The sequence below is a fragment of the Pogona vitticeps genome, chromosome 1 (genome assembly GCF_051106095.1).
Source record: "Pogona vitticeps strain Pit_001003342236 chromosome 1, PviZW2.1, whole genome shotgun sequence".
NCBI classification, from domain to species: Eukaryota; Metazoa; Chordata; class Lepidosauria; order Squamata; family Agamidae; genus Pogona; species Pogona vitticeps.
Genome location: NC_135783.1, coordinates 160,996,941 through 161,011,034, shown reverse-complemented (window position 1 = coordinate 161,011,034; position 14,094 = coordinate 160,996,941). Strand labels below are relative to the sequence as shown.

General features: G+C 39.6%; 1 long non-coding RNA gene across 1 annotated transcript; it reads left to right on the top strand.

Annotated features, from left to right (window-relative positions):
- The first annotated feature begins 547 nt into the window (after positions 1-547).
- LOC144583595 (uncharacterized) lies at positions 548-12,217 on the top strand. Its single transcript, XR_013537482.1, has 2 exons — positions 548-663; positions 2,712-12,217. It is a non-coding gene; the product is annotated as an uncharacterized LOC144583595 (long non-coding RNA).
- Positions 12,218-14,094: the final 1,877 nt, after the last annotated feature.

Here is a 14,094-nt window from a genome sequence, read left to right as displayed (position 1 = left end):
GTGTGACTTTATTAGAGCAACACTTTTGACAAAGTTGCCATGCTATTTCTATAGACAAGTTGGTAGAATGCGAGCTATTTAAATGCTACTGTTGGGTGGATTTTGAGCTGGTTTATTAAATGTATCCAAACAGTGCTTACCAAAAGTTTCTCATCACCTTGAAAGAATTAATGAGTGAGGGGCACACCTAATCTTGCACCCCTGCATCATCACTGTGCTCATGGTTTCAGCTCTGAGTCATATGAGACATTGTTGTTCTACACATAAGCGAGAACCCCAGAAAACAGAGGCTACAAGTGAGCAACAATCCTTCCGTCTTAAGAGTCAGCACTGAAACTGTGAACAGATAAAAAGTGTCCTAATTTGAGTTAATTGCAATGTTAGGTACATCAATTGTGAATCCTCTTCAAAAGGACTATTATTTACCAGCCATTTTGTTGTTGATACACTGCCATGGGTGTTTGTGTTTCTGCTTGTTCCACTAAAAAGAGAAGTTGGATTTCCACAATTTTCTACTATAAATAAACTTCTTTATCACTTGTCTATAGGGAAACATCAAATTATTGCACACAAGTGAAATTCCATGCTTCTACCAGCAGAGGTGTTAGTACAGCCCTGTCTCAGAGGGATGCTGTAAGATGCCATGTTAATAGAGACCATATGGTAAGGAACTTTTTAAAAGCAGGAGGGTGGTGGTATCTAATCCACTTTTAAAGATTTCCTTTGAGCGTTCCAAGTAGACACTTCAGCACTGAATTCTAATTTGCAGCTAAACTATTAAGAGACTTTCTAAATCTCCGAGCACTTTTGTGTAATTCATGTAACTATTATCACTGGAGCTCATCATTTACAAGATTTGGGTCTGCTTTGATCTCAAGTGCAAATATGTGTTATGTTTAACATGTTGCGATCTTTTCTGTCTTCTAGATGTCAGGTGAAGCATTTCCCATTTACCTGGGCCTTTGGTAGATAGCGTTATTTATAGAATGTTCAGCTTTGTTGTTAGTTTGCCTTTTTGTTTGATACATATATTGACTGTGGTTGTGCACTAATAGAATTATTTAACCATTGATATATTTATTTGCATCAGTGTGCTCTTTGATGTTTGATGTTGGTTATGATTGCTTTGAAGTTTCACAAAATGTACTTATGCTGGCTTCAATACTATTCATGGCATGCAAGCAACATGTTTTAAAACAAAGTACTGTAATATAAACCAACAGAAAGAGAAATACCGTTTAAGAGGACATAAATTCTTGAAATGGGCCCCTGAAGAAAAAGAAAAGAAAAGAAAACTAGAAAAGAAAACAGGGGCCCATTTCATGACAAAATCAATGCAGTTTCTGGAATTGTTTGGTGATTTCCCTTCCCCCCCCCCCACATATTTAAAAGACTAAGTGTTTTTTAACATTAAATATATACATTCAGACACGAGATTAACATTGTTATAGTAACGAACAGATACGGCTAACAGCTGCTCAGCTCTGACACAGAATATGGGAGAAACAGCATTTACAAAATGTTCCAAATAATTAGATCTGCTGAAAAACAAACTAAAGTGATTGTTTGGTGATAAGGTAATAAATAACTTAGCATGAAGTCATTTCTTGCCTAATAAATAACTTAGTATGATGTAGGCAAATGAGGGAGTTTCTTTTCTTAAAGTGGGTGGCTGTTTTATCCCGGCTTGCAGAGACATACAGTGAAAACAGCAGCAGCAATGATTAGATAACTTTCCTTTGGATGCACTTTACTATATCTCTTTAAACAGTTTTGAGGCATTGTTTTTTCTTTCTTTAAATCACCTGAATCAGAGAACCACCACACAACAAACAAAGAACAGAAAGAGCCAAATACCATTATTTTAAAGAGATGATTAAATCAGGAAAATCATATTGAATGTCTCCTTTGATGGAAATGATTTATGTTTATTTCAGAGTAAAAAAATGTAGAAAATGTAGAAAGAAAACTGTCTGTGTGACAATATAATTCTATATATAGACCTACATTTATCTGCTTTAAAAAGAGTGCAAAAGTTAGTTCCTGCAGAAAACTGCCAGGCTGTGTACAGTGGAATCTGGAATAGCAATACCAGAGAGCTGTCAGTCAGCCATCCATCCATCTAATTGCCTTCTTACCATCTTTCCATCATGTTTTTTTTATAACTGGTCGCCTCTGGCTAAAATGCAAATCATGAAGAAGAGCCGTCTCGAAAAGCTGCTGCTTTCTTAATTATCTGTCAGAGTATGGACCAGTGGACCCTGGGCCACAGAGTACAGTTATGCTAAGCAGAAAAGCATCATGGGAATTGGAGTGACAGCTCATTTTCCTCCAGTGTTTTTCCTCTCCCCCCTCACCTCCCACCCACCCACCCACCCTCCGTGTTCAAATGACAATGCAGAAATGTGGGTTTTCCCACACTTTCTCTGAACACCTGGGCCAATGCCCAGGGGAACACAAAGCCAAAACTGTCACATTTCCAGACATGGTCTTATTGCTGTCACTGTGACAGGATTGTTGACAAATGCCAGCAGTCATCTCAGCATCTTGGGAAATGTCTGCCATGGTTGTGTCAACAGCCTGACAGAAATTGTTAATGTTTAAACTTCTTCTGCTGACAGAACCCTGTCTCACTGACAGTATTTGTCATATGAAACTCAATCTTTGTCAAACTTGCTTAAAAATTAACATTTCCTCTATTTCTTCTGCAGGAAACTTCCTAGCAGTGTCCCATGCTGCCGCCGCCCCCCCCATGCCGTGACCTCATAATAATATTTCAGCAACCCAGGTCTGCAAGGAGGCAAGTGCCCGACACCTGTGAACTTAGGCCAGCTCATCCTTTTGACCTCTGCTGCAGCAATAATTACATGCTTATTTCTATCTCCCCCCCTTTCTTTTTTTGCCTTAGGAATCAGTCTTCTGAATTATTCAAGAGCAATAAAAAATATTATTTCCCAGTGTACAGCATGGAAAAATCAATTAAGCAGGGTTAGCTTAGGACTTATATAAAAATCACGTTACAAGTTGGTAGATGCACATAGAAGCACAACCAAGTTGTTTTCCCAAAGTCTTGAGTTTTGAAGGTCAGTCTAGTTGGACATCAAACAGCAACAAAATCAGCTATGCCAGACTGCATGGATGATTCCTCACCAATTGATTAACATACCGAGCAACAGCTAGGGATAAATACCTTGCGAGTCAGGCTGTTACCACATGTAGAGCTTGAGAAACTGAAGACTCACTATTACAGTTTTGAGTGTATTCTCACATTCATTTTATGCTTTAAGGTTCACTGTTCATGCGAAAGGCCGGGCTGGATGAATCCCAAGCCAGAATTAAGACTGCTGGAAGAAATATCAACAACCTCCAATATGCAGATGATACTACTCTGATGGCAGAGAGTGAGGAGGAATTAAGGAACCACGTAATGAGGGTGAAAGAGGAGAGTGCAAAAAAATGGTCTGAAGCTCAACATAAAAAAAACTAAGATCATGGCCACTGATCTCATCACCTCCTGGCAAATAGAAGGGGAAGATATGGAGGCAGTGACAGATTTTACTTTCTTTGGCTCCATGATCACTGCAGATGGTGACAGCAGCCCCGAAATTAAAAGATGCCTGCTTCTTGGGAGGAAAGCAATGGCAAACCTAGACAGAATCTTAAAAAGCACATACATCATCTTGCCGACAAAGGTCCGCATAGTCAAAGCTATGGTTTTTCCTGTCGTGACGTATGGAAGTGGGAGCTGGACCTTAAAGAAGGCTGACTGCCGAAGAATTGATACTTTTGAATTGTGGTGCTGGAGGAGACTCTTGAGAGTCCCTTGGACTGCAAAGAGAAAAAAAATCCTATCCATTTTGAAGGAAATCAACCCTGAGTGCTCACTGGAAGGACAGATCCTGAACCTGAGGCGCCAGTACTTTGGCCATCTCATGAGAAGAGAAGATTCCCTGGAAAAGACCCTGATGTTGGGAAAGTGTGAAGGCAAGAGGAGAAGGGGATGACAGAGGATGAGATGGTTGGACAGTGTCATCGAAGCTACCAACATGAATTTGAACCAACTCCGGGAGGCCGTGGAAAACAGGAGGGCCTGGCATGCTCTGATCCATGGGGTCACGAAGAGTCAGACACGACTTAATGACTAAACAACAACAATTCTTCATATATATTTTCTTTTCCACTATTGCTTTAGTGCAAAACAGCTAACATCTATTTCAATAGTAAAAGAATAATTGCTAATGTATTCTTAAAAATAAATATATTGTTTACAGAGAAACTTTTCCTTAGCACTATAGCATTGATGATTCTTATCAAAAATAATTATTCAGACCCATTTCACTCAGGCTTTTGGCCATGATACAGGTCATTTTCCTCGCCTGGAGGAACTCAAGTACTCTCTGCCATGCTGAAATTCTTGCATGGTGGCAGTGTCTAGCAAGGTTTTTTTCACTCATTACTCCATTTGATGCATCAGCTCCAACATTTCCTGAATCAACCTGATTTGGAAACAATCATTCATGCCAACCAGGCCCAAAAAGTGCCAAGTACAGGAATAGGAACAAGGAATCTTACAGCCTGCAGTAAGTCTTTCAACCCAAAGCAGTTCTTCGGGTTCCAACAGACACTGGAAAAGATAGCATCCAGTCTTCTCCCTTGTGCTCTTGATATTGCTGATGCTTTTAGAAAGTCCTTGGTGGCTTTGGAACATAAGCCTCCCATTCTGCAAGCCATGTTTTCTCAGTTTTTCCAGGAACATAGGCCAGAATCAGATAAAAAGCTGCTGTGGCCCTCAGTGGCGTCAGGTTTTAGAGGTGCTGCGAAACCAACCTTTCAAGCTGTCCATTACTCTACAGTCTTTCAAACTCTTTAAACAGCTTTGGAGCTCCCTCATAAACTGAGCTTCAACTCTCATCCTAGCAATGCTATGTCTTGTCTCAGGTTCCTTATCGTACCCTACCACTTAAAGATAAAACAGAGATGAATGAGACACGTAAGAAATAACCCAGTGTGTGCATCTAGAAGGTAACTTGCAAAAGGTTCATGAGACCACACTTTCCCAACCTATGCCTCAGATTTTTTTTAAACTTACTGGGGAGATGGAATGCAGGTGAAAATACAGAAAATGGATAAAACAGAAAAATTAACAAGCAATGAACAAATTAAGAGCCAGGCATTTCCCCCATTTACTCATACATCTATTTGACAGGCTTTAAAAAACTAAGATATTATGGAACAAAAGGATAACACAAAGGATAATATGACATTACACCAGGCATTTCCCACTCCTACATTTTTGTTCTCTCTTGTTTTTAACCAAAGTCACTTCCTTCCCAACCTTTTCATCAAAAGCATCTGGAAGAATTGTTTTCTATAGGGGAGGGGGGACAGAGAGAAGACAGAGGCACATACCATATATGGGTAGTACGGCAGGTCTCAGGAAGTGGTTCAGGGAATTGCTAGGCTTCTCTGGGTCTCCAGGCAGGACATCAATCTCAAGGCCAGTGGCAATGGAAAATGAAACAAACTGAGTTTTCAGTGTGAAGTGACTTTAAAGTCTGGGCAATTACAGTATCTCCCCCATTCCTAGTTCTTGTTGGGCTCGTTGGCTCAGCATACTGGTGTTTGTATGTGTGTTGTCCTGAGTGTCATGCTGGGTCTCTCTCTAAAACTTCTTGCCTTCATTCTGACCTTTTCCAAATACCAACAGGAGGCATGTAGTGCCATTTGGACCAAGGCAGGGAGTGGAGCATCTGCATCTTGACTCACGAGCTGTCTTGTGTGTGTCTTGTCGTGTCCCTGACTGACAATGCCAGTTTAAACAATTCTCCTCTCCCAATCTTGGGATGTTCTGTTTCCACCACAAAGGCCCATCCCTGGTCTCAGATATTAGAGTGTGGGATTCTGCTGACCTGGCAACCCTATAACCGAGGTCATTTTCACAGATTCTGTTCATGTCTGTCTGTGTTTGAATTTCCCCTACCTGAAAATCAGAGCAAAGAGATAGCATTGGCTACAATACACAGTCTGGCTCAATGGTTCTCTCCTGCTTTCTCTCACACATAACATTCAACAAGTGATGCCGAATTCCAGTGTATCTGAAATGTTTAACATTGCCTGTGGAAAAGAGCCCTCATATACAATTATCTCCCCATCTCCCTTTTAGAGGGCACCTTATGAAAGGCAAGCTGACAGCTGTAAAAAGATATTTTGAATGAAATGAAACATTATGTTTAGTTATATATGGAATTCCATGCATCTAGAATCAGGAAGGACCCACTACTGAAATATATTTTACTCTCGGGTTGACCTGGGAGGATGGTTTCCACTGTGCAAGGGAGAGACAGGTCCAGAGTATTAAAAAAAATTGGGTCTCTGTACACCTTTGCTATATATTTCATTTTTTAGGCAGTCTTGGATCTCAGCACTAGGTCCTAATGCTCCTTATCTCACTTGAAAAAGAAAAGAAACTGATACCCATTCTCCAATTGCAGCCCATCTATGTACTTGGTTTCCTTGGGGATCACCTACCTGGAACTAGGTAGAAAATCCTTCATTCTCCTTGACAGTGTTCAGATAATATAAAGAAAAAGAACTGGATGTAGAAACTATGAGAGCAGGAAGTCTGCAGCTGTGGATCTCCAGAAAAATAATTATCTCCCGGTATTGTATTATTTGCATAATTAAAAAGTTTGGTTGAGTTTCTGACATGCTGTCTCCCACATTAGGGACATAGTGGGGGTGCGCTGATCAGTAGAGGAAAGTGAAGGTTAATGAATTGTTATTCAGATGGTACAGGTCCTGTGAGATTTGTGGATAATTGACACCATTTGGGAGTTAGACTGGAAGAGGAGAAAGATAAGTTCCTCGCAGTAGCTAAATGAAGAAGGGAGGGGGAAGGGAACAAATGATAGGTTAGCACCAATTATAATATTGATGGACTTCTTTTTTTCCACCTCCATCCCAGGTTAGTTGGAAGCAGCTTAAAGAAAAGCGAAAAAAAATCACTGGCAATTCTAACCACTAATAAAAGTCTGCATGGCCAGAAGAAAATGAATTTCTGGCTAGCAAAAAAATATTGTATGCCTCTAAATCAACCAAGAGAGGCGGTCCAAGATATTTTGTTGCCTGAGGCAGAACAGCAAGTGGTCCCCCCTTCTCTCCCCCCCCCAGTTACATAATACCCAAGACTGGCCAAGTTATTTTGGCACCTGAGGTGAAAAATTTCTCCCTCCTTGCAGTAAACATAGTGATAAATTAAATACTTCTTTAAAATAACTATGTCAACGTGTTAAAGAGAGTCATTTGTCGCCCTTTCATAGTACTTAAATCTGCTTCCTGAAGTATCATACTCACTCTGCTAAATTGGTATGGCTGTATATTGTGTGGAGGTAAAATCAAAACAGGCAAAACTACAGCCCAAATCCTATTGGTGGCATTATTCGTCCTGCTTATGAGTGAATTGCCACAAGTTATGAAGTCAGGATAGGCATTATCTGTTGCTCACTGAGTTGAGCGACTCAGCACACAACACATAATGTCTGTATAGTAGGACTTTTCTGTCCACAGCATCAGTACTTGTGGTTTCACTAATCTGCTGCCTAGAAATATTAAATAACACTCATTCCCCAGAAAGAGGAATTTCCAAAATGCATTACCAGAAATGGCCACTAGATGGAACCAGAGACTCTATACTCTCTCTCTCTCTCTCTCTCTCTCTCTCTCTCTCTCTCTCTCTCTCTCTCTCGGTTTTGCTTATCTGTGGTTTCTGGTATGGGGGGACTTGAAACCCCTCCCCCACAGATATCGTCGTCCTACTGTACTGACTCTTAACCTATGGCAATTTTCTGCCCAATGTTACACCATTGGTGTTGCGCCAGCAGCAGGATTTTGACCTATATGTTTACACAACTCATGAGTAAATGATGTGACTCATCACCATATAGCACAGGTCATATATACGTAGTGATAACCCATGTGTGGGGTGAGGGACAATAGTCTAGCAGTAGACAATGCCCATGGAAATTCAAATGGGACTCCCTCATTAAAGGCAAGGCACCACTGAAGGCCAGACGCTGGAAGCAAGCAACACCACTAAAGCTATTGCCACCTGTATCAAGTGACTCAAAGCAGTTGAAGACAAGATGGGATTGTGGTGTGATCCAAAAGAACCTCTCCATTTGTGTGTGTGTGTGTGTGTGTGTGTGTGTGTGTGTGTGTGTGTGTGTGTGTGTGTGTGTGTGTGTGTGTGTGTGTGTGTGTGTGTGTGTGTGTGTTTGGTGTTTTCTTTTTTTTCTGTAAAACGAAAACACTCTTCACACAAAAGGTGAGAACGTTTACATTCTTATTAAGCCCTCATTGCCAGCAAATATCTGAAACTTTGGTGAGCAGGAGCAAGGATCTGCAAGAGAATGCTCGGTTTCTTCACCAAATGATTTGTGAGAAAACACAGAAATTCAACTGATATAAAAACTAATTGCGTCTGTTGTTTGTATGGATATTCTCTCTGTCTTCAAAAGCATGCCTTGGGATGACGTTGGCCCGTTCTCAGGGCCTTTTCAAGGGGACCGGAGCCATGAGTGCACTGGCTTCCGGGGGGGGGGAGGGAGAGAGAGAGAGAGAGAGAGTTCTTTGCAACAAAATGGTCAAAGTCATTTGTAATCGAAGAAGAGTAGACAATTGGCAGTTACAGGGGAAACTGCAATTCTTTACACTTCTCAGGATTTTTCGCTAGTCTCAACTTACCTCAGCTGTGTGAAACATCCATTTTTGTCACACATTGTTAATTTCAGTTCTTGCTTTTAGTCTTCTTTTTACTGATCTGATTGTTCCAACCAACCATAACTGTGCCTTTGTAAGTTTCCCACATAAATTTCCCAACGGATGGAAATTATATAACTTAAAGTGCTGGGTTTTTTTAGTGTTTGTAACAAACTTGAAAACAAAGGCTTGATCTAGAAACAAATGAAAGATACAGAAGATTTGAACAGAAAAACAAGGAAGTGCCCCACATATTACTGTAAGGTGTAGACAGATCACACACACATACACTTAATTTTTTCCCCTCTGTATATCGCAGCAAGCAGTGGCTCAAGTTGTGGAACAGTTACACAATGTCCTTCCTGCATCACTGAAAAGGAACCTCCCTGCCCCCCCCCCCAGCTTATTGCCAATAGTGTGCACTGACTGGCAAAGGGGGATGTTGTTTTGGCTGGCATGGGCTAAGCAGAAGAATGGCCGTCCAGGACTCAGAGTCTGGCTGGCTATGTGAAAGGCTTCTCTAACAAGCCTGCTTAGTAAAAGAATGGGACTTGGGAGAAGACAGCAATTATTTAGAAACCCGTAATAAGAAAACAGAGGGAAGAGATAACATACTGCCAGTGAACGATGCATGGCTTGAGGCTGGGAGAGGAACAGCACAAGGCACAGCTGCGTTAAGGCTGTGTTCTGAGAGCAAAACTATTCCCAGTTTTATTAGGAAAGAAGCTACCTATCATTAAAAAATGATTTCAAAGAGGATTTTGGCAGGACATGCCATTTTGTAAAACAAAGCTGTGCCTTCTCTTCTTTCATCAGTATCTTTGCTGATATTAATAATGAATTAATTGTTTTATATTCGTTTGGTTTTATTGTGCTTCTCATGTGTGTTTTGTGTTGGTCTTTGTCTACATTTGCTTCAAGCATTGTTTTGTGAAGTAATTCAGAACTGGCAAAACATAAATACAATTTCCAGAAATACCTGGAATTTTGGAAATTCAGCTTGCATTTGGCATATTTCTGAACACTGAGTACAAATGCCCCCAAGACTGATGCAGAGAGAGAGGAGTCTCATGGTACCTCAAAGTCTTACAAGTTTTATCATAGCATAACCTTTTTACACACTACAGTTCATAACTTTAATCCACAAAACATTTGCCCAAAAAATGCTAAGTCACAAAACTCATTTTTAAGACAGGTCTCCTGTCTGGTTATTTTATATCCCACGTTTCTACCAGGAAAGACATTTGAGGTGGCTAACAATATAAAACATGGCCTTCAATTAAAACATAACTTTAAAAAATAAATAACTTAAGATCACAGTTAAAAATGCAAAGATTAAAGACATAGACCAACTGCTAAGGCCACTTTCGACCCAGTTACATGCCAAAGACCAAGATCAATAAAAATGTTCTTGCCCACAAATGAAAAGACAACAAAGAGGTTATCAACTGAGCATTATTCATACCAGAAACAGATTTTAAACTAAAATGTCATTTACTTCAAACACAAGCAGAAATGGGCAAAGAAACTGGTCACCAATGTGGGAAAGTTAAAATAGTTGGGGGCTCTTTAGCTTAGAAGAAAATATTAGTGATGAGAAATGTGATAGAAGTTCATAAAATTGTGAATAGAGGGCCACTGGCTTTGAGGGGTTTAAAAGGGGATTATAAACATTCATGGAGGATACCAGTGGCTACAAGGCAAGTTGGCCATTGTGTGACCTACTGTATATGCGTTACTTCCGATAATGGAGGCAGCTTACCTCTGTCTATCTTTTGTGAGGAAGCAGTCATAAAGGTTCTACTGCATTCCTGTCCTGCTGCAGGATTCCCAAAGGCAACTGTCTTCTATAATTAAATACTTCTAATAATGCTTATATATCCCTAATCATCCATCCAGTTCAGATTTTTCACAGGATTATGTCCTTTATCCCCAGCAATTGCACAATGAAAGCTTCTGTAAGGTTTCTGGTCAATTTAATCCTCTCTCTTTGCATGTACTTCAATAAAAAGTTTTAAAATGTGATTCAAAAAATCCCATACTTCTCACAAAATACCTAGTTTCAGGTTGCACTCTGTAAGGTCTAAGTCCTCAGTTTTTGCCTCCACCTTAAGTAATTACTCTGCTTTTCAGCTCAGTTTGTTTCTTGTCCATCTCTAATGCTTCACATTTTAAATAGCAACTTTACACTTTTATTCATCTGGTTTTTTATCACATTTCACCCACCCTTTTCTATGTATGTGGAAGACAGTTAATAACAATAAAATCTGCAGTAAAAAAGCAACATATTAAAAAAATCATGTAAAGAGCATTATTTCAATCTGCAAGTTTATTCTTCAAGCTGTTAACTGTTCCTGGCATCCTATAATGGACATTTCCTCTACGATTCTCTCATCTCTTTCCCAGATTAACGTCTTGATCCATTTTTCTCTCTCTTTCCAATTTCAATGACTTGCTGTGCTATCTTCTTGTTTTCTCAGATTTTCCACCTATCTTCTTCACAACTGTATCCATGGGAAGACAAGGTTATCAAAGGACTTTAAAAACCCTCTAAAATTTAATGTGGAAACTAAACTTAAAATAAACCCAGAAATCTGAGAATAATATCTTAAACTTTACTAAATTTTGTGTGAAATTTCAGATGAGCCTGTTTCTGTTAGGATATAGCTGGACCTAGATAACATATTGGTATTTAAGCAGTGTGAATGTGCGTGCACGCTCCAGCACATGTGCAAATAATTGTCTACTCTGCAGGCTCCCCTGAAAGAAAGAATGATAAACAAGCTCCCCTGAAATAACTTTGACTCCAGGCAACTCTGTCCATACAGCAGGGCCTGACTGTGTGCAGCTGTCAGGAAACCCAACAGAATGAGACCTCTGACGTCGAGCCTTCCTTGAACATATCATTTTAACATTTTCAGATTTAAAAACAGCCTTTTGAACAAATCTTAGCCAGCCTTTTTTTAAAAAAAATGAATGAAAGAATAAAGGTTATAACCCAGTACATGCTTGGGTGTCTGCAATCCCATTGGATTTAAATGGCCTAGACAGATGCTGGATTTCAATCCAGTGCTTCTCCAGATACAGATGGAAGCATTCATGTACACTTCAAGAAAGCAAAGACTCTCTTTATCCGCCTCGTACACAGCTGCAGAAACTAGACATTCTATAAATATCATAGTATAAATATCATTTAGAATGTATAGTAAAATATGAGGAATGGCTGCATTGTCAGATGATATAGATATACATCGATATAGATATATGTAGATTCCCAGTGTGGTGTAGTGGATAGAATGATGGTCTAGGACTCTGGAAAACAGAGTTTGACTGCCCATTTGGCCATGGAAACCAACTGGGGAAGTGGAACTGGTAAAAACACTCCTTGAAAAATCTCACTTACCTTGAAAGCCCTATTAGGGTTGCTATACGTCCATTCCAACTTGATGACACATAAAAACAATATAGATATACAGATATAATTTTTTTATAAAAAACAAAAGCATGTAATTTTTCAAGTTCAGACCTTAGCATGCTAAGTTTCAACATGGAGAGAATTTTTATGGCCAGATTATAAGGCCCTAAAAGCAGAAGTTTATAATGGAAAATACTGGCAAAACCGTAACTATGGTATTGCAATTGCATCACTATGAGAAAATTGGTTTGGATAATATCTCCTTCTGGAACGACTGCTGTTGTAAATGATCCTTCAATCTCCATAAATCTAAGCTAACTCAGTCATTTAGAATTACTAAGATTGAAGCCTAGAACCAATAAGCAGTAAACTTATGGCTATTGCCATAATAAGCTCTGGTCTATACATCCTTATTTCACAGCAGGCGGTCTTTTGGCTACATTGAGACTGGAGTGGAAATACAGCAATCCATTTCAAAACTAATTCCGTAAAGTTGCGAAAAGACAGACTGCTAAACCTCTGCACAATTTTTTCAGCACTAGGATTTTTTAAAAATGAACAATGCATTCCTTTTACATTGTTTTATTCTAATACGGATACACGGTGACAGCTGTCTCAACATATTACTGCAGTATGTCAAGAGCAATGCACATAGGGATTAGTAACATAACATACTGTATTTCTTTGTACCTGGTTAAACTTTTGGCAGATTATCCTTTAAAAAAAATCCTCAAACCCCCCACCCCCAAAATACATTAGGTAATACAAATGCCTTTATTTTAAACGTAACGTATTTTACTCTGTCTTGGGGGAATTTACTTCTGTAATTTCTGGAGAAATTCCACTTCTCCTTTCTAAAAACCCTAAACCTGCACCTGTCCCCAGAAGTACAACATTGTATTCTGCTTTGGAAATTGAGAAACCAACCAGCCAATCAAAATGTTACAAAGTTATATTAACTATCTCCCTCAAAACTAAGGTGGCCCAGAGGATAGAATAGTAGATTAGGACTAAGGGGACCTGGGTTCAAATTCCTGCTATCCTACCAAAACTCACAGGGAGGCGAGGCAGCAATAGCAAACTATTCCTTTAGATATCTCACATACCTTGAAGACCTTATGAGACCAAAATAATTTGGAAGTGTTTTGACAGCATATAACTTCCTTCTAAATGAGTGCAGATGTCTTAACTCAGCCAGTAAGCACCAGACTATTTCAGATTTCAGTAGGATAACAGGAAAATAGTAGAAATCCCTTCTGTTACATTTTTAGGAAGTCAGGTTTACACCAAAATTGTCACACAAGTATACTGATGGTATCTTGCAAGACTTAACAGCTGTGTCTCGGGGAAAAAACTTATTCTCCCTTCAAAGTCAAAAAGGCTTCTCACCTGCCTTTTGAATTAAACAACTGGTAAATCTCCTGGTAAATGGATATAATTACTAGCCTGGCTTGATGAAACATTGTGTGTGCCCCTCTTCCTTCACCTAGGGTTTAGCTAGTTCCTGAGCACGTCATCTAGTGCCCTATTTAGATTCTCAGTTGATTTGACATCCAAGCTTTCATTTAAAAACAAAACTAAGATTCTCACACTTATAGGAGATGAGATAAAAGGCAAAATATGCAGCCACTCTTTACACCTGTTGCCCTTTGATGTGGTTAGCCAATTAGTGATACCATCCATTTGACAGGGTCTTAAATATCCATCCTTTCCCAATTTATAGATAAATGTTTCAGCTTTGGTATAACCTTGTCGTAACTGCTTGCAGACACCTGGAATCTGTTTTGCAGATCTGCTTGCAACCAAGGCACAGACGGCAGTGGTGCCAAAGGAGTGAATGTTGCGCGGGGAGGGGGAGGGGGAGGCCAAAAAAACCTGAGCACTCACGCAAATCAGGGTAAAAGCAGATAATACCTTAGTAA